Genomic DNA, 22687 nt, shown 5'->3' with positions numbered 1-22687 from the left:
TATTTTTCATTTTAATAACTTCAAAGATTTATAGAAACTACGAATAATATAGAAACTAGTGGGGTGAATGGCATCGTGCCTTAAGGCAAATTGCTGGAGCATCTGGAAATTTTGGTACGGAACCCAAAGAAATTTACACAAAATGTGTACACATTATTAAAATCGCTATAAAATATTTGATAATTTGATGTACATATGTCCAATAAACATTTTTGACCAAATGACATTTTTTAAACTTATTTTTAATGAGAGTCCATAACCGCTAGACCTGCCTTCTCAAAAAAATTTGTATCCGCACACACATACGCACACACACAAATTCATTTTATCTAAGGTATGACAAAATATTCAGAAACCTCTGAAACGTAAAGATATATAAAAAATTTCATTTTCGATTTTTTAGCGATTACTATAACCGGCCCTACGGGAAGTTAAAAAAAATACCACTTTCTTAAATTTAATTATTTTATAGCCTTTCATTAACAATTTTTTTTTTACTGTAATTAATTTTATTGATTAAGTAGAGACGTTCGAACTTTAAAAAAATTATGATTTAAACAATACCCCTGATTGAAAACTGTATTGAAAAGTATTCATTTTCTCGGAAATCAATACTTTTTCGACGATTTTTTTAACGAAGATGAAAACATTTGTCATCTAGCTTCTTCTTGAAAAAACAATAGTTAACCCTGCACCTATTCAAAATCAAATAAAAATAAAATGTTAACTTTAATAAGCTATTTAGTAAATAAAATTAAAATAATAATAATAAATTTCTTTTTCCGAAGAATTTTCTATTCCGCCTCTGAAAGTTGATCAGCAAATGGTTCAGAATCTGAACAAAAGTTTTTTTTATGATACTGAGCTATTAAATAATGATTTTAAAATTTGTTTATTCTGAATTCATATCATATGTAATTTTTTTTTTATCTAAACAAATTATAGAGCTTTTATTTAATAGATCTTTTATTTAATATATATGAATTCATCAGAAGAAGCGCGATTTAATTTGTTTAATAATAATGTCCAATACTCGATAAAATATATTCACTTTTAACAAACTTCCAGTGTCTTGAATATGAACACCCAAAGCTTATCAAAATAGCGTATTACCTTCCTGTGTTGAGTTTTAAAAAATTCATGATTGATAAATCATTTTTCTACTGCACTAGTGGCGTCTAATTTTAAATTTCCAAATTCATGTCATTTTTTAAAATCGATTCGATAGAATGAGCTTAAATGTGGACGAAAAGTTTAACACTTTTTTCAAATTACAAAGAAACGGCTCGGCCGATCGTCGCACAAAACTGAGAAACGATAATCATCATCGAGATACATCAAATGGTTTTTAAATTTCTGAGATCGGTTCAGGCGTTTTTGAGAAAACGTCGATGAAAGGTCTAATTTTGACAAATGCCAAAAAGACCATACTAATTTTTGCAAACTTTGACGAATTTTTAAAGCTAAACGAGTTGTCGTAGGGCCGTAATATTTTAGTATGATCTAGAAGACTATGGTATCTACCGCCAAAAAAATAATCATAAAAATCGTCATTTTTTTTTTTTTTTAACTTTATTACAAGAAAATGGCTTGGCCGATCTCTACCAAAAACTAATCAACACGATTCTTAATATTTTCAAAATCGATTCAGAATTGCGGGATAAAATATAGACGAAATTTTTTTCACTTTTCTGCGATTTATAAAGAAACGGCTTGGCCGATCGTCGCACAAGACAGACAAATAATAGTTCTCATCGAGATACATCGAATGGCTTTTAAATTTTTAAAATCGATCCAGCCGTTTTTGAGAAAACGTCGATTTACGGCAAAAAATCTGTTCACATACACGCACACACACATACATACTTTTTCCAAATTTGGTCTCATTCGATTCAGAATGGCTTGAAACGAAACGAATGAATTTCGAAGAATGGCTCGAGAAAACATAAACTTCTCTTTCGGGAAGTTAATAATTGTAGTTTGCAAACTTCTTTTTATGTTATTTAGTTTCATTTTGAATTTCAACAAAACAGAGTTTTAAAGCATGAATGGTATGAGAATGTCGTGCACATCTAATAGGCTTCAATACTTTTAATGTTATTTAGTTGATAAAATATTCCATCCTTTTATATCATGGCCAAAATAATTAAAAATTCATAAACTGTTTAAAGAAAACGCGAAAAAATATGAAGAAACCAGTGGATGTGTTCTAAAACAAATTAAAATCCTTTTGTTTAGAGTGTGTTGAAATTAGGCTAGCAACAAATAGTATAATCAGCAATATACCGATTATAATAAATAAAATTAAGAGAGAGACTTGTCGGAGTCCACATGTCAGAAGTATAATCTGCTTCTGAAGGTAAACTTTTAATTTTCAAAACCAAAAATAATGTTTGTATTTTCTGCGATAAAAAACCTAAGGTAGCTCTTTATTTAGTAAATGCTTAAATTGAATATAATGAATGACTTTATTGCATTAACATACAACTCATGCACGTAGCCGTTAAATGATTAATTAATATTAATAATTAATCATTAATTAATTTATTAATTAATTGATTAATATTAAATGACATTTAACTATAACAATAATGTATTCTTTGAACATTGAGCAGGAGCGTAGCTACAGCCATACCAGCTCTAAAATCTAAAGCAAAACATTGATTTATAAAAAATTAAATAACTTGGACGTAGTTATCGAGCGGTATTGAACTTCAACTTGCAAGCTTATGCTTTAAGAGAATTTATTTCTGCTGCAAAATATTTGAAAACTTTGTATGCACTTCACGAATGCAATGATATTCAAAATTAAAACTAAAAAAACATACGTAAAAACTTTAGGGCAGAAATGTTCACCAGACCTGTCACTATTGTTCCTAGGAGCAGAAACTTTAGAAAATCCAAAGATCACTTAATAATTCAGTTTTTCGAAAAAAGAAAAGGTGAGAATATTTTTATCTGAAATCATTCATAAAAAATGCAGAAAATTATAGAAAATTAGATAGAAGTTTCAAGCTTCAAATATACAAAAATATTTTAAGCTATTTATTATTATTTTTAAGTTCACTATTTTTACTAATACAAAGTAATCCTCTTTTCGTACTGTTTAGCTAAATTGGCGTCGCTGTTAATATGTATACCTATATGTATACATATTAACTTGGAGTACAGTAAATGAACAACTCATAATTATTAACAAATATTTAGATCCTTTTCAAATAATTTATCAATTAAAACATTCAAAAGTTTTTAAAATAATAAAATAATTCTTAGTTTAATTTGATGATTATAAATGTTTAATTTAATATAAAACATAATTCTGTCAACCACTCTACATACATTTGGTATATATTCTAAACTATAAGTTTTTTTCAATACAAAGTAAATCTTATAAGATATCGAATATCTTATAAGATGTCGAGCATGAAGCCATTACTGACGCTATCGCCTATATCTTGCAAGTAATTATAATATTTTTATTATATTGATAGAAGGCAATTTATAGATAAAATAAATACCTAAAATTTTCTTCAAATAAATTTTAGTTTCTTTTGTCTTTATTACGTTAACTACAATAAACTGATTTAAAATTTTCCAAATAATGTTATTGAAGTTGATTTTCAGTAGCAAAACCTTGCATTAGACCAATGGTTCCCAACCTTTTCAATGTTACTACCCTTGTGAACAAGTATGGGAATTGAGTTTACCTCTAGCTAATTTAAAATAATTAAAACCACACAAATTTAAACGATAATATGTTTATTATCCAACTCCATTTATAGAACAAATGTTTGGTCTTTAATTTGGCAAAATATTCTTTTTCTTTTTGTGTTCTCTGATTTTCGAGAAACAATCCAATTTCTTCTCGTAATTCGTAAACCCTACTTACAACTTTGCCTCTTGATAACCAACGTACGTCGGTACGCACGCCTTAGGGGGCGCCAAAACGAATTTTGAAAATTAAATTTATAATATATTATAATATTTTTTATTATTTATATAAAATCTAGAATACTTAATAAATTATAATGAACAATCTAACTTAACTAGGGATACGAAGACACAAAAAGCGTATTTATTTTGCAATGTGGTATCAGTAGAAACAAACAACCGATTAATAACTCTGCAAATTAGTAAATAACAACTCTGTTTATTGTTTAATCTGCTTATTCAATTTTTTCTTTGTTTGAAGTTACCGTGAAATCGAAAAGGATATTTACTTTTTTTATACCTAGTGGCGTCTATACTCTAAATTTAAAAATAATTAACTATGCAGAAGTAATACATATCACAAATAATAAGTTTTTTTTCAAAATAATTAAAGAAATGTGTAATTTCTTTGCATTTTTCACTGATTTTTGGACAATACTTCTAAAATGCGTTAAAAATGTAACTTTAAAACCTGATATTCTAAATATCACGGTAAAGCAAGGATAAATACAATTAAATTAAAATTTAAAAAATCCAACATGAAATACGAGTATTATGATTGAAAATGAAAAGCTAGTTTTTTTAGCTCTGTTGGCATAAGTTGTTCAATAGAATAAATTGCATAATGAATAAGTAAAATGTTTCAAAGCCCAAATATTAATATTGTACATACGTTAAAAATAATTGAAAATTTAAAAATATTTGATTATAATCAAATAATTAAAATCTAAAATTAAATTCCTCGATTTACTAAATAAATTTAAAATCAATGTATGTTATACGCTTTTAGATTATATCTAATTTTTTGTATACTAAATCCAGAATAATTAAAAATTAATTGTTAAAAAATATGTAAATATTTATATAATTTTAATGACAAACTGTTAAAAAAAAGTTGCATGCGGGCGCTAAGGACCCTAGGACCGGCCCCGTCTGTATGGTACAAAAGAGCATTAAATGTAGCTTCAATTACATCGCATAAAACTTTGAATAATCTTGAGTTAGTAGCGCTTCCTCAAATATGAATAACAATTTTTACAAAGTGTTTAGCAAATCTGGTGTTTGCTTTGAAGCGTTTTCACAGCCAAAGCGAAATGGTGTATCAGGCCATTTTCCTCAATAAACTCTTTTAGCGTTTGAAATACGTCTTCGCCGCGGGTAGTAGTGGGCAAAAACTCGCAGAACAAATATTCCTCCTTTATATCGTCATCTTTAAAGTATCGTGTAAACATCAATAATTGTGAACACGAAACAACATGGGATGCGCAAAACATAGGAATTTTCTTTATTTGGTTTACCCTACTATTATTTTGTTTATTGATATTTTGATACTATTTTGTGCCATCCCTTGTTACCCCTCTAGAATTTCCGTTTTACCCCTGCGGGGGTAATTACACCAGGTTGGGAACCACTGCATTAGACAAAGTTTGTTGTGCGATATATCGGTAATGACTAATGAATAGGTAAAGTGCCTGTGCTATTATTGGTACACGTGTATATACATAATCATAATAACAAGTTAATAAATCATTATCATTAAGGATATAGAAATGTTAATTAGTTTGTATCCTTCATATTTCACTATAATTGGAAAAATCAAAATTTATTTATTATGAGCTATTTTTTCTTTGATATTTTACGTAGATCGATAGCAGAATTTTGTTTTTGAAAAATAAAATATTCCTTGAATTTATTGGAGCGTATGTGAAAGGTATCTATATAAAGAAAGTTACATTTTGTCTTAAGCAAGTTAAATAAACCTTTCAAAACATACAACATGAAAATTATTTTTTAGAAAAATAGTACAATATCATATAATGCACACAACGTTCGATGTTATAATAATATGTAGAAAAAATTGGTCAAATTATTTGTCAAATTGTTTTTTATTTTAAAAAAATCCATCAAAATATGTTGCATTTGTTATCTTCTATATATATAAAAATAAGTCGGGTTTACCTTCCTGACGAAATAACGCCAGAACGCACGAACCGATTTCGACAATTTTGCATTCGTTGGAAAGGTCTCGGGCTCCGCAAGGTTTATAGCTAAGAAAATTAGTGTTGCATGGCATCGTGCCCTAATGCAAATTGCTGGAACTTCATGCACCGTAATTAAATATTCGAGTAATGACATTAGTGAGAATTATCAGAATTATGCTTGGTTAAGTCAACGAGCAATTCTTGTCGCAAAGAATAATGATGTCAACGCACTGAATTGCGCCATTCAATCAAAAATTGCTGGCGATTTAGTGACATACCGATGATTCCGACTGGTCTTCCGTTTGACTTCAAACGATTGCAATTTCTAGTTCGCCTTGCGTTCGCAATAATAAGTCGCAAGGCCAATCGCTTAGTGTTTTGAAATCCTAAATTTCAAATAGATTATTTAGAAAATCATTGTTTTTCACATGGGCAGATATACGTTGACTGTTTACGAGTTGGAAAACCATTCGCTTTGTTTGTGTTAACGTCAGACCAAAAAACAAAAAATGTGGTTTACCAAAGAGCACTTCAATGAAACGGATAATTTGCGGATTCACTTTCATTTACTTAGAGAAGTTCAACTAAAAATCACTTCATTTTTGTAATCGAAATAAATTCATTACTGTTGTATAATAAAATCAATTTTTTCCTTTTCAAATATAAAACAAACAAAAAATTTCTTCATGTTTCTCACGAAACCATCTGGTGGCGAAACGGAGTTCGTCGGGTTTGCTAGTTCACTATAAAATGGTTTGATTTGTGCAAGTCAAATGTCTGAGACTAAAAATATTAAACTTTTGTGCATTTACTTCATTATGAGACTAATAATACATCTCAGTTGCATTTTGCCTTAAGAACAATTAACCTACCGATAAGAACTAAATGCCCTTTAATAAGAACTGAGATTTAGTTATTTTGGAACAACTGTTTATTTCGAAAATGAAATTTTCGCTTTCACAAAAAACTAATTAATGCAAATTTTAATCGTTTTTTTTAACAAAATCCAAACAGTTTATACTATTTTGTACTTTGGATATAAATTTTATTTAAATGTAAATGACAACAGTCGTCTGTACAACATGTGAGGACTTTAAACATTGTATATACTCTGTCTAGAAATGAGTTACGAAGAAACACCCGGTTCATTTTTAACAAAAACTAATGAAAATGATTTCCACTGAAATATTTCGAAATGTTTAAGTTTATGAAATAGGTAGATGATTTTTTCTATGATTTCTGTACTTTTCTGCTTATTCTGGAGTTATAAGTCTCGGTTGATGTTGTCAAAAAACTAATCAATGGGAGAAGTATCGAATTTTATCAAATGTATTTAAACTTTTAGAAATCATCGACGAAAGGTCAAATTTAGGCTTACATACAAATTTTCGGAATGGAGTTAATAAGAAACAGAAACTTCTCAGAATAAAAAAAAGAAAGAATAAACGTATATTTTTTGAAATTAAAGAACTAACTGTTTATTAATTTAAATGAAAATATTACAAATCATTTAAACTTATCAAATCATTATTAGTGTAGTAAAACGGAGAGGGAAAAGGGTATAATCTCTGATTTTTTTTACTGTGCTCCGAATTGAATAAAATTTTGGAATTAGGTTCATCTTATCCTCAAGTTCAAAAATGAAAACAATTTGGGTTGCGCCATCACCCCCCGGGAGGACGACACCCCTTCTCAATTGTGTAATTACATTTTTTCAAAATAACGTCGGAAATCGATAGAAGAACTAATTATAAGAAAAAATGTCTTTTATAGTTTTTCAAAAAAACTAATGCTTTTCAAGTTACTGGCCACTAGGAGATGAATCTAATTCCAAAATTTCATTCAATTCGGAGCACAGTAAAAAAAATCAGACCTAAAACGCTCCGTTTACTGCACTATATATTTAGCTTATCTCAAAAATTAGTCGAAATAAAATGTAGATATGGTCTAAGAATTAAAAATTTTCCGTTCATGTAAATATTTATTAGAGCAATATAAATGGCGTTAGAAAGGGCGACAAACATATATAAAATTCATGATGTGAAAATACAGCTAGGTATTTGCCACGAAAATGAGCACAATTACATTGAATCTCATTGAATACTCTGTATATATTGTTTCTCTGAAATGTTTTCATAATTTTATAGTTTTTCTTTTTGATTTTTAAAAATAATAATTGATTGCCAATGATTCTAAATTATGCCGCAATTATAAAAAATGCAGAAAATATATATTTTTCTAATTTTATTTATGACAAATCATATTGTTTTAGCTCTATTTAAACATAATGCGTTTTGTACTTCTACTGTGAGTTTGTTTTGGAATATTATGGAACCAATTTTTAAGGTAATTAGTGCTTATGCTATTGAATTGTTACTATTTTTATTTTAGCACTAATAATTATATATTTTTTAATAGAAGCAGTATGTTATTACCTTGCTCACAGTTAATGATAGTTCAAAGGATTTTAGCGATAAACTAATAGCTTGCATATCTCAACAGGCTGTTGTACCAATAATATATTATAAAAGTGATTTGTAAGTTTGTATAATAATACGTTCAAATCTAATTTTTTACTTCCCATAGGATTAGTTAAGGTAATTTTATTTTGTACTGTGATTGAATAAAAATTAACATTTTATATCATACCGTTTTATATATAATTTGGCATAGCAAATTCTATTTTTACACATTCGGAATAAAATAGTGGTTCATGGCATCAAGCCTTAAGGCAAATTGCACTAATTTCACAGCAAATAAACATTTGCAAAATAAAAATAATCAACAATCAATAAAAATTTGCCAATGAGTTAACTAATGGTTAGTTAAAGTTAACTAAGGTGACCATATTTTTTTAAGTCAAATAACCGGCAATTTTTAGTTATGCTAATCCGGGACGGGGTTGGGGGGTATGCTAAATAATATATACTATTGAAGGAAACAATAAAACAGTTTTTTTTGTATAGCGAAGGAAATGCTTTTATGCATCCCAGACTCATTTGTCTTTTGTCTGGGTATGTCGGACTCAATACTGGGTAGAGATGGGTAACTCATTCCGGAGTTATCACTCCGATACAACTCCTCCCTCGGAGTGAATTCGAATGGAGTTGTCTCACAGGATTTGTCAAATCCAACTTCCCCAACCTGGTACTAAATTTGTTAACATGTGCAAATATTTGCTTAAGATTTTTTACTAATAGGTCAAAAGAAGTGTTTTTTTCGGACTTTCCAGATATATAATGTCTTAAAATAATGCTATTTTGTATTATATTCTGTATACGACAATGAGCTTTTTCAATGGTATACAACTAGCTAAAAAATATTTAGTATTATAATATAATTTTTACACAATTATGATTTTATAATTGTGTAAAAGTAATAGTATTCTAATCAAACTACCTGATGTATAATTAATTCTCGAAACGGAAATAATAAAAGAATGTGAGGTATTATTATTTTCTGAAAAATATTATACACAGAGATTAGTTCTTAATCCATATATAAGGTTCACTGCAATATTTTCATATAAAAATAAACATATTCAAAGAATTCTATATCTTCTCTTCAAAAATAATTACAAAATTGATTTTGTTTCCCAAGTTTTTTGTTAATTTGAGATGTGTATGCATATTGAAATGCATAAAATAGTAGTTATTATAATAAAATGAACAAAAATTTTTGAACTATTTGGAAACTATTTCCAAAGTCTTAATAAATCCTTAGATATGTTGATAACACATATGGGGGGAGGATCTAGAATTGGAAAAAGTTTGTATGCGTGTATGTTAACATTTTCATCCACGTTTTAGCCCGTATTTCTAAATCTATTTTAAAAATTCAAGGACTGTTTGAAAGATATTGGTTGGGACCTGATTAGTTTTTGGTAAAGATTCGCTGGCACAAGTACTTGTAATTTTATTGATTTTCTATTGACTGTTGATTGACGACTATACTAAAATATTACGGCCCTACGACAGGTCGTTTAATTTAAAAACATCGTCAAAGTTTGCAAAAATTAGTGACGTTTGTTAAAGTTAGATCTTTCATCGAAGTTTTACGAAAACGCCGGACCCATTTCAAAAATTTAAAAGACATTCCATGTATCTCGATGAGGACTATCGTTTCTCAAAATTCAAAAACTCATCAAAAATATTATATGGGAATTGTGCTGATTAGTTTTGGACAAAGATCGACCAAACTGTTTTCTCGTAATTAACTGTTGAACTAAAAATATTACGGTTTTACGACAAGTCCTTTTATTTTAAAAATCCATCAAAGTTTGAAAAAATATGATAGTAAAAATTTGTGTCAAATGTCCCTTTTGTGATTTCACAAATTTAAAATCCATTTTTTTGGAATTAGCGGCAAAATAAGTCTACAAAACTCATGTAGTTGTATAAAAACGTTGCCATTAATATAACTTATTAAGTAATATCCAAGTTTCTACGTACATGATATATGTAATTGTGCACTTGAAAATTTTATATAAATATCTAAATCTCAATTTTTGTTGATTAAGTCAATTATTACACATTTCGGGAAGGTCATTCAACTTGCTTTTAGGCAAAATGCCTTCTTCATATAGCTTTTTTCGTGATTACTCTAACTTAACCTATGGGAAGTTCATAAGAATAAATTGAATAAACCTTCATGTCGTGTTATAAGATCATTGAGAAGCAGGTACATGAGCATAATTATTCAAATTTTAAAACATACTTTGATAAGAATAAAAAGATTTAAAAGCTAATGAAGTTCTATTTGATTATTAATTCTATATTAATATTATAATTTATTGTAGAGATTTGGAAAGCTTGCAGATTTATGCACCAAACTACGTGAGCACTCCATTGCATGGATATATTTTTGTTACGAATACATTAGAGCTCTTATTGTTTCGCATGAAACTTATGGAAATTATTGACGCCAATGCTGTTTGTGTGTTTGTTTTATACAAATCAGTTCCGACAGATGTATCTCTTTTGTTAATGGCGAGTTGGATTAAATATAAAACACTGAATGCTGTCGGAATCTTAATTACTGATGATGAACAGCATCAACTAGGAACAAGCGATAAAATATTGAATCCAACTATATATGTTTCTTTTTATGATCCGTTTGTAATAAAATTTGGTGCAAGAGGCTTCGTATTTGGATTCTATGTGGATCAATATAATTCATCGAATGTAGTTATGGATATGAAACATAATATGAAACAACGATTGGCAAACGTTCACAAATATCCATTACGTATTTGTATTTTTGAATACGACGGTATTACTAATTCTGTAAAAAGTCCAAATGGTACTATATTATATTATACGAATTTAGATGGAGAACTTATAAGATCAATATTGCAGAAATATAATTTCAAGCCGGAATACTTTTATCCTAAGTTTTCGAATGGGTATGGATACCGTTTACCTAATGATACGGTAATAGGTGCTTTTGGAGTAATGGAGAGAGGAGAAGCTGATATCGCAGCAAACATCAGGCCAATATTAGATGCAAACGCAGGTGGTTCTACGAAATTTCTAAGTCCAATCGATGATATAGAATTTTGGTTTGCAACGCCTATGGTGGAAAAAACAAATGATTTCCCCTTATCCATTTATTTTTGCGTTTTTGATGTCAACGCATCTATAATTTTAGCTGTTGCATATTTTGTTGTTGTTCTGGTGTGGTGCTATATGCAAAAATTATTTTATACTTATATAAATCATGCAGTTAATTCCAAATATTATAGCGTCGAGCATACAATATTTACTCTATTCGGCACAATCGTGATGGCGGCGCAAAATGTAAACTTTCAAAAAGGTTTTGAAAGGTGTATTTACATATTTTTAGTCTTTTTTGCTATTATTTTAAGCACTGTTTATCAAGGAACTATGGTGAAACTTCTACAAATAACTGACATTGATTTAAATATTAATTCTTTAGAAGATTTAGCTCTAAGTGATTTGTCCATTGCCACCATTCTGCCTTTTAAGAATGTATTGAATACGTCATCAGATGATACAGTTTTTCAAAAGTTATTTAAGAGACAACAAATAGTATCTCCACATGAGTTATTATATAAAGTTGCTGTCGAGAAAAAAACTGCTGCACTTCTGCCACAAAATATGGCATATCTGCTTCAGAATGCAGCTAGTTCGACCAAAACTGGCAAGACTTCAGTACATTTGCTAAAACATGGGCCATCAAAAAGATTTCGAGCTCATATGGTGCAAAATCGATCTCCATATTCAGAAACATTTAATGAATTTTTTAGAAGTTTGAATGAGATGGGATTACCCAATTATTGGTTGAAGAAACAGTTTGATGAACTATCAATGAAAATTAAGATTCGTGATAGTAAATTAGAAATTGTGGAAAGCAAACTGTTTGGAATGAATACTTTAGGCAAGGTATTCCAGTTATATTGTGTAATGTGTTTTCTGTGTATTTGTGTACTACTTGGAGAAATGCTAACAAAAAAATTTATGCAAGCATTATATAAAAAATTTAAAAACTATATTACTCAATATAAACAAAATAGATTTACTTTGAGACTCTTATTATATCATTTAAAACGGTAAATATATACTTTGTAATTTTTTTAATAAAAACTACTTGGCAACAATCTTTTGAGAAATTTAAAAGTGTACGAGTAATTAGAGCGTTCTTCAAATTTCACATTTTCTAAAGATAGGAATAGTGAAATTTGAATTGCTATAGTTATATTGCGTACATTGCAATTTTTATTATAAGTGATGTTAATGTTGTTAATTATAAAACTGTTGATGGCTCTGAAGATTACCCAGGAGATTCAATAATATAAATAATCAAATAAATAAATAAATAAGTAAACATATATATATATATATATATAATATATACCATATATATATATATATATATATATATGAATAAATATATATAATATAAACTAGCAAACTGGGCGAACTCCGTTTCACCACCAGATGGTCTCATTTTATGTAACATTTCGTTTGGTGATTAAAAGATTAAGAAAAAAATTGCCCGCTGTTGAAATTGAATAAAAATTTGCACAATACACGTGATTGATTTGAAGGTTTCCAATTGAAATGTTAGGAAACGAATAGCTTATTTTTTTACTTTTTTTGCACAATTTCACAGTGAACACAATGCCGGTTTGTCACATGAAATTAACTGAGCAGAGAACAATGAGTAGCTCTCAAACAAATTAGTAGCAGTCAAACAAAAAATATTAGTTTGTAGTACATGCTAAGTATCACAGATGACGCTGTATGTGAAAAAAGAAAAAGTGTTTTTCACTTTTCTGTTGAAATCTTTCTTCAATTTTCTTTGCTATAAACCTCACGGAGTCCGAGACCTTTCCAAAGAATGCAAAATCGTCGAAATCGGTTCGTGCGTTATGGAGTTATATCGTCAGGAAGGAAAACCCGACTTATTTTTATATAATAGATAATTAAATGAATAGATAAATAAGTAAACAAATATATACATATATATATATATATATATCATGTATTAAAGGAACAGTTGGTACATCATATACAAGCCTTTTACTATAAAAATCATGAATAATACATATTCGTTGAAATATTATATTATTATTAAATGTTTAGTCTCCGTAGACCATGGCTCTACCACTGAGCTAAACAGGCTACACGAGAGATGTAGCAACATCATATCTTGCAGTTATTTCTGAGACCTTTAGGTTTTTATCGATTGCTTTATTGTTTGGATCGCTAACTAGAAAATCAAATTCAATAACTTCTGGCATAGATAGATTTTAATATAATACATAATATCTTATGATTTAATCAAACAGATGCCTCTTTAGACAAGTGGTAGAGGTTTATTAAACGACGGTGTTTTATTCTTTATTTATAAAGTTAAGATCGTTCTGTAAATTAGTAAAAACCAAAGCACACTTTCTATGAGGTTCTCACGACTCCTGGCTTAGAAGACCAGTGCTCTACCACTGAAATAAAGAGGCTACAGTGAGAGATAGTAATATCATATTTTGCAGTTATTTCTAAGACATTTGAATTTTCATCGATTAATAATTTTAAATATCTAAGTTTGATATTGTGAAAATGCTATTTATCGTAATTATAATTTTTATTGTATTATAAAATATCGTTTTGCAAAAATAAATATTATGACATGCCATTTTGCATTTGTCCTGATTCGATTCTCCAGTCTACTATGAACCCATATAACTCTGCGCTCAGTGTTGACGACAAACCTATTTGTAGGTGGTCGGCAACACGCTAGACTTAATTGTGTGTAGATTGAATGTAGAGTAGTTGCTTTATTATATCTTGTAAATATATGTTACTAAATTCGTGTGCCTTCTTAACTTTGTAGAAAAACTACTCCAACACCAACGTTTGGAATAAAACGAATAGACCTATGCCGCTTGTGACCAAATTTGTAAAAAAAATATTTAAAAGAAATTATATTAGTTCAAAAATTAATTTGGCGTGCTGTGGTTTTTTCTTTATAAAAGATATTTAGACTTTATTAAAGAAAAAAAAAAGCACCAACGTTTGGCATAAAACGAACAAACTTCTGCCTCCTGTGATATTTGAACTCACGACCGCTGGTTTATGAGACTAGTGCTCTACCACTGAGCTAAAGATACCACATGGTAAGTGGTAGTAATATAGTATTGTGCAGTTACAGCATATCTTCTATGAAGTTTGAAAAAGCCTATACGTGAGAGACAGCAACCTTATAAATGTTTTTATAAATATACTATAATACTTATATTATAATAGTAATAATCTGCGACGCTAATAACGGCGACAAGATTATTGACAAAGTAGTCATATCTAATAAATTTAATCACTTTTTTGTCACCAAAGCGTCTAAATTAACAAGCGCAATCAACTCGATCACCATTAGTTCGACTAAATCTCTATACGCGCGAAATAATTCTACATTCGTTCTTTATCCTGTAAATATAGAAGAACTAAAGCAAACCTTTCTATCGATAAAAGTTATAAGTTCAGCGGGTCCAGATCGGATACCTAGTCTTATTCTTAAAGAATTCTATCCCTTTTTGGTAGATAAATTTATGTTATGTTTAAATAAATGCTTCGATGAAGGAATATTTCCATCCCACCTCAAGCATTCAAAAATTTTTCCACTTTATAAGAAAAATAATAAAGACGACATAAATAATTACTGTCCCATTTCAATTTTGAACTCTTTCGATAAAATAATTGAAAAAATCTTGTATATTAAATTAACGTCTTTTCTCAATAAATATAATATTTTGTTCAAGAATCAGCATGGTTTCCGAAAGAATCATTCTACTTCCCACTCAATTTATAATTTAGTTCATAACATCATTGACTCCTTCGAAGAAGCCACATATAGTACTACAATATTTTGCGATCTGTCTAAAGCTTTTGATAGTATTTCTCATCAAAGACTTCTTGACAAATTAGAAAATTGTGGTATTCGCGGACGTTCGCTTAAACTATTTGCATCTTATCTGTCTAATCGAACACAAAGCGTTTACTTAAATAATGATCACGAGCAAATAACTTCTGATAAATTGACAAGTACATTGGGTGTGCCCCAAGGATCAATTTTAGGGCCTCTCTTATTTCTCATATATATTAATGATTTACCCCATTGTACAAATCTTTGTGATTTCATTCTTTTTGCGGGTGATACCAGCGTTATCATCAAGGCCAAATCTCTTAATGAATTACAACATAAATTAAGTGTGGTTATTTTAGAAACAACGAAATGGTATTGTGAAAATAATCTAGTGCTAAATAACGATAAAACCCAAATCATATCTTTCTGTACAAAAAATCGTTTATCCAATAATATTACTTCTTTAACCATAAATAATTCAGCATATGATTTTTCGCAAGTATCAAAGTTTCTTGGCATTCATATTAATAATAATTTAAAGTGGTCTGATTATATCTCTATCTCACTATCACCAACTTTATCTAAAACTTGTTTCATGTTGCGCACCCTAAAACCCAAACTCGGTTTCAATTGCTTACTTTCAGTTTATTATAGCAAATTTTATTCTCACGTTTCATACGGCATCCAATTCTGGGGTTTTTCATCCAAACTAATTAAAATATTTAAGCTTCTGAAAAGAGCTATTCGAATAATTTTTTCCTTGCCCAGTAAAGCCTCCTGCAGACCCATATTTAAAAAACACAATATTCTAACTGTCCCATTCATTTTTCTGCTGCTAATATTATCTTTCATCAAAAGCAATTCGAAACTTTTTGATATGGCTTCGTCCTCCTCAAACTACAACACTAGACACAAACTTATTAAAGCGCGCACATATAAATTAGTCAGCTCTTTCAATACGATCGACGGTCTAGGTATTCTGCTTATGAATAAACTTCCACTCAATATCCGAAACTTAGACAGCAAAAAATTTCATGCTTTTCTAGTTAAACTTTTTAAAGAATTAGCTTTTTATGATATTACTGAATTTTCTCAATTTGATTTCAATAACTATTTCCTAGCATAATCCTTATCCTTTATCTATGTAGTCTGACCATTTATTTGATCGCCTGTACAACCAAGTTTTTTTTTATTGCTATTTTATTCATTTAAATTTTTACGGTTTTAAATGAGTATAACATTCAACCTTGTGCAAGAATTTTAAGCATGACCGGTGGTCAAATAGACTTTAATATGATGAACTTGATGATGAGCATTTTATTTAATGTTCGAATGCTTTTTTTCAGCTCTTTTTTTCAGAAGCGAAATTTGTGCAGCTACTATGATTATTATAAAATTACTATCCTTTTAATATTAATTATGAATAAGCTTGACAAGAGCCTGAAATAATATCTATTATTATTGATTAAGGCTTACTTATGAATAAATAAATAAATCTGTCATCAATATTTTGTCTGAAAATTTTTCTGAAAATTTGGATTGATAACTTGAAAAGCAATTTGCCTTCTGTGAGGTTTGAACTCACTAACCCTGGTTTACAAGACCAGTGCTCTACTGCTAATGATCCCAAATGTTCAGAAGTAGTAATATAATATTGTGCAGTTACAGCATATCCCTTATGAAGTTTGAAAGAGCCTATATGAGAGAGACAGCAACCTTATAAATGTTTTTATAAATACTAATATTATTATAGTAATAATCTGTCACTAATATTTTTGTCTGATTTATTGGATCGATAACTCGAAAAGCAATTTGCCTCCTGTGACGTTTGAACTCACGACCCCTGGTTTACAAGACCAGTGCTCTACCACTGAGCTAAAGAGGCCAAATGTTGAGAGGTTTTCTTTGAGAGGTTGAGAGGAAATGCGTTTATGCATCCCAGACTGGTCTTTTGTCTGGGTATGTCGGACTCAATACCGCTCTGGTATAATACCGACTAAAACCTCCGCTTTGCCCTTGCCTCTGGTCTCCACGGAAACCGCCGTTAGGCATTACTTCGTGGGGGGAGGATCTAGAATGTTATAATTTTTAACTTGTTTTATGCTCATCTTTTAGGTGGGCAAAGTTCCATTCGTCCTTTTTCTTTCCATAGAACGCAGGTCAATTAGTACCTCTCTCGCAAATCTGTCTATGGTGGTTACCTGGGGTAATGCTTCGTCTCAATGTCTCTTCCACATCGCCCCGTGCAGCACCAAATCGCGAGCACACAAAAAAACACATGCTCAGCATCCTCGATTTCGCCCCAACAATATGGGCAATCCGGCGAGCTATCGTGCTTGAAGCGGTGTAGGTAGGCTCGAAAACAGCCGTGCCCAGACAGCATTTGCGTAGTATAATAATTTACTTCTCCATGCTTGCGACTTAGCCAGACTTTGAAGTTTGGAATGAGACGCGTCCACCTGCCCTTCACTGCGACATCCCACAGTTGCTGCCATCGGTCAATGCTGTTTTGCGGTTCCTCTAATCTCAACTTCTCAGGACTTAGTTGTTGATGTCTTCTATGGTAAATTGACCGTCTTTCCTCTGCTAAGATTAAGAGAGGCACAGTTTCTGAAATGACGCACACTGCTTCCGCCGATATTGTGCGAAATGCGCAAGCAATTCTTATAGCACTCAGACGATATATGGGCCCTGCCATTCTCCTCGATTTTTGAGATTTAAGAGCCTCAGCCCATATGGTGATACTATATGTCATTACCGAAGTAATATCCTTCTAGTTTGTTTAGGACCTCCAACATTAGGCATCAGTCGAGCAAGTCTCGTCCTAACTATTGACGTCTTAGCACTAACGTGTTCCACCTGTTGATTGAAATTCAAACGAGCATCAAGCATTACGCCAAGGTAACAGATGTGAGGTTTTGACGCGACCTCTAGATTTCCCATCTTTAGCTTGATGGTCTCTATTGTTTTTCTACTAGTGATAAGAACAGCTTCACTTTTTTGTTGTGCTAATTGGAGGTTCATTGTTCCAATCCAGCGATTAATTTTTCTAAATGTTATATCGAATAGACTTACGATGTCATTAATTTGTTTGGAGACAACTACTATGGCAATATCGTCTGCATATGCTACTAGTTTCTACATTCTGAAATCTCTAGCCTCATAAGGTCATCATACATAATATTCCACAGCAAAGGGCCTAGAACAGAGCCCTGCGGCACACCTCCTCTTATATTATATTCTTCTGTACCATCGCGTGAATCATACATTAGAATTCTGTCTGTAAAGTAGAAATTCTGTCTGAACTATATTGCAGAGGCATGCTGGCACGTTCTTGTCACGGAGTGCATTCATAATGCAATCCCAGTTTGCAGAATTGAAAGCATTTTTTATATCTAATGTAGCTCCAAGACAGTACTTTTTTGCACCCCCCTTCCATCTGGTTCCAGCAATTGCTTCCTTGGCGGTATTAACTACCAAGTTTATAGCGTCGATAGTTGATCGCCCTTTGCGAAAACCATGCTGATTGTCTGCTAGGATTGGATCAGCTACTGCATCTATTTTTTGGTGAATTATTCTTTCAAAAATTTTACCCGCTGTATCCAGCATGCATATTGGACGGTAGCATGATGGTACATCTGGTGGTTTTTTCCTTTGGGAATAAGCACTAATCTTTGCTGTTTCCATTTCCGTGGAAAACCCCCTTCTTTCAGGCATGTATTATATGCATTAAGAAACATAGTCGAAGATGTCATAATTGATGTTTTTAAGGCAATATTAGGAATTCCATCTAATCCCGGTGCCTTACTATATCCAACGCGATGACAAGCTTCCATCAGTTCTTGCAGTGTTATAGGTGGAATATTATTCAGTTCTACATGTGCTACCTAATGGTTTAAATTAGGTTGTCGTGGAAACAAAGTAGTTACTATTTTATTCAATAGTAACTTTTGTAGCTTTTGAGGCGAGACATTACAATCTTATAAGGTCTTCCCCATGGGTTTTCCTCTACTTCATCCAGAAGTTCTTTCCAGCACCTTACTTGACTATCTTTGATAGCTTTATTTAGTTGCCGACGTGCTTGTTTATATTCCACTACCAGTTGTGCAGAATTAGTGAGACTATATCCTCGCTGAGAAATCCTTCTTCTCTTTAGGCACTCTTTACAAAGAGAGCTGATTTCTTCAGTCCACCAGTGCACAGATTGTCTTTGATTTATGCCATGCTTACGAGTCATACTGATATTACAGGCTTCGGTTATTCTCTCGATCACCTCTCTAGTATGCTCATCTGCGTGTTCTGAAATTATAGGTTTGCAATTTAAGGCAACTCTCATGGCGCTTTCATCAAAAGATTTTATTTTCCACCCAATGGCTTTACATACTTTTGCATGTCTTCTAATGTTTCTATTCGTTGATATTTTCCAGGTGATTGCATTGTGGTCACTAGCAGTGTAGATATCTAAAACCTCCTAATTGCAATTTTCTCTGACGAGGCTATCGCTTACAAAAGTAAGATCTATTATTGAGCTTGCACTGCCCTTGACAAAGGTTGGCTTATCACCACTATTAAGTAAAACAACGTCAAGTGCATTAAAGGCCTCTAAAAGTGCTTTATCTCTTGCATTAGTCTTCCTACTGCCCCAGTCTACCGCCCATGCGTTAAAGTCACCGGCTATCGCTACGGGTTGGTGTCGTTTCTGGCAAAGAAAGACTAGGTGGAGCGTAACAGCTGTATAAATGTATACCACATAATAATGCTGCGACAAATCCAGCGTTGCTATTGTTAACAACATTTTGGAAACAAAATTTGCCACAGGACCAAATAACAGCTTTGGTAGTACTGTCCGTTTCCCATGGCCAATCAGTTAGTCGTTTGTAAGGTTCTGATAAGAGTGCAACATCAATTTTCATATCTCTTACCGTCTGCATAAGCAAGTCGTGTGCAGCCTCACAATGACTCATGTTTAGCTGCATTATCTACATGCAGATATTGAGAGGTACTAATATAATATTGTGAGGTTACAGCATATCTCTTATGAAGTTTGAAATAGCCTACATATAGGAGACAGCAACCTTATAAATGCTGTCTTATAAATACTTATATTTTAATAGTAATAATCTGTCACGAATATTTTGTCTGATTTATTGGATCGATATCTCGAAAAGTAATTTGCCTCCTGTGAGATTTGAACTCATGACCGCTGGTTTACAAGACCAGTGATCTACCACTGAGATAAATAGGCTACATTTTGGGAAGTAGTAATATAATATTGTGCAGTTATAGCATATCTCTTATGAAGTTTGAAAGAGATCATATATGTGAGAGACAGCAACCTTATAATTGTTTTTATAAATACTAACATTATAATAGTAATAACATGTCACTAATATTTTTACCTGATTTATTTGAACGATAACTCAAAAATCAACTTGCCTCCTGTGAGGTTTGAACTCGGGACCCTTGGTTTACAAGAACAGTACTCTACCACTGAGCTAAAGAAACACGAGTTCAAAACCCTCATAGGATATTATGTTTTTTGAATCACAGGAAGTAGAAGTGGAAGTGTAGTAGATAGTAGTGTAGTGGATTGTATATATATATTATATCGTATTCGATTTATACCAAACGTTGCTGCTATTTTTTTCTTTCATAAAGTTAAGGAAAAATTACAGCATTAATAAATTTAGGAAAAAGCACAGCATCAAATGAGAAAATCAATTCGCCTCCTGTGAGGTTTGAACTCACGACCCCTTGCTTACAAGACCAGTGCTCTACCACTTAGTTAAAGAGGCCACATGTTGAGAGGTAGTACTATAATATTGTGCAGTTACAGCATATCTCTTATGGAGTTTGAAAGAGACTATATGTGAGAGACAGCAACCTTATAATTGTTTTTATAAATACTTATATTATAATAGTAATAATCTGTCACGAATATTTTTTCTGATTTATTGGATCGAGATCTCGAAAAGCATTCTGCCTCCTGTGAGATTTGAACCCACGACCTCTGGTTTGAGTGGTAGGCACAAGATCAGTGCTCTACCACTAAGCTAAAGAGGCTACATGTTGAATGCTAGTAATATAATATTGTGCAGTTACTACTGAGATATTTGTGTTTTCATTGATTGATGCTTTTAAATATTTGAGTTTGACATGTTTGTTTTTTGATTAAATGTTTTTTTAAATACTAATATTAAAATAGTAACAATCTGTGAAGAATATTTTTGTCTGTTTTATTGAATCGTTAACTCGAAAAGCAATTTGCCTCCTGTGAGGTTTGAACTAACGACCCCTGGTTTACAACACCAGTGCTCTACCACTGAGCTAAAGAGGTCACATGTTGAGAGTAATATAATATTGTGCAGTTACAGCATATCTCTTATGAAGTTTGAAAGAGCTTATACGCAAGAGACAGCAACCTTATAAATGTTTTTATAAATACTAATATTATAATAATAATCTGTCACGAATGTTTTTGTCTGATTTATTGGATCGATAACTCGAAAAGCAATTTATTAATGCTGTAATTTTTCCTTAATTTTATAAAAGAAAAAGAAGCAGCAACGTTTGGTATAAATCCAATATACTTCTACTTCCTGTGATTCTAAAAAACAAAAATATAATATCCTATGAGGGTTTTAAACACTAAAGTTTTAAACTATAAAGTTTGAAAGACCCTATACATGAGAGACAGCAACCTTATAAATGTTTTTATTAAATACTAATATTATAATAGTAATAATCTGTCATGATATTTTTTCCTGATTTATTGGATCGATAACTCGAAGCATTGGACTCCTGTGAGGTTTGAACTAACGACCCCTGGTTTACGAAACCAGTGCTCTACACTGAGCTAAGAGGTACGAGTTCAAAACCCTCATAGGATATTAGTGTTTTTGTTTTTTTGAATCACAGGAAGTAGAAGTGTATTCGATTTATACCAAACGTTGATGCTTTTTTACATTTATAAAGTTAAGGAAAAATTACAGCATTAATAAATTTAAGAAAAAGCGCAGCATCGAATGAGAAAGTCAGTTTGCCTCCTGTGAGGTTTGAACTCACGACCTCTGGTTTACAAGACCAGTGCTCTACCACTGAGCTAAAGAGGCACAAATTCAAGACACTCATAGGATATTATGTTTTTGTTTTCTTGAATCACAGGAAGTAGAAGTCGTGAGTTCAAACCTCACCGGAGGCAAATTGCTTTTCTAGTTATCGATCCAATAAATAAGACAAAAATATTCTTCACAGATTGTCACTATTTTAAAATTAGTATTTATAAAAACATTTAATCAAAAAACAAACATTTCAAACTCGGATATTTAAAAGCATGAATCAATGAAAACACAAAATTCTCAGTAGTAACTGCACAATTTTATGTTACTACTTTT

General features: G+C 31.1%; 5 non-coding genes across 5 annotated transcripts; all 5 read right to left on the bottom strand.

Moving 5' to 3' along the window:
- Positions 1–17106: 17106 nt before the first annotated feature.
- Positions 17107–17178, bottom strand: Trnat-ugu. The gene has a single exon. It is a non-coding gene; the product is annotated as a tRNA-Thr (tRNA).
- Positions 17179–21016: 3838 nt separating this feature from the next.
- Positions 21017–21088, bottom strand: Trnat-ugu. Its single transcript has one exon. It is a non-coding gene; the product is annotated as a tRNA-Thr (tRNA).
- Positions 21089–21273: 185 nt separating this feature from the next.
- Trnat-ugu lies at positions 21274–21356 on the bottom strand. The gene is given in 2 exon segments: positions 21274–21309; positions 21321–21356. It is a non-coding gene; the product is annotated as a tRNA-Thr (tRNA).
- Positions 21357–21558: 202 nt separating this feature from the next.
- Trnat-ugu lies at positions 21559–21630 on the bottom strand. Its single transcript has one exon. It is a non-coding gene; the product is annotated as a tRNA-Thr (tRNA).
- Positions 21631–22333: 703 nt separating this feature from the next.
- On the bottom strand, positions 22334–22405 carry Trnat-ugu. Its single transcript has one exon. It is a non-coding gene; the product is annotated as a tRNA-Thr (tRNA).
- Between the last annotated feature and the right edge of the window lie 282 nt (positions 22406–22687).

Source organism: Ctenocephalides felis, unplaced genomic scaffold, assembly GCF_003426905.1.
Source record: "Ctenocephalides felis isolate EL2017-DRISC unplaced genomic scaffold, ASM342690v1 CF-g0.4_SCAFFOLD_03572, whole genome shotgun sequence".
NCBI lineage: Eukaryota > Metazoa > Arthropoda > Insecta > Siphonaptera > Pulicidae > Ctenocephalides > Ctenocephalides felis.
The sequence above is the reverse complement of the archived record's forward strand: the minus strand, read 5'-3'. Positions and strand labels throughout refer to the sequence as shown.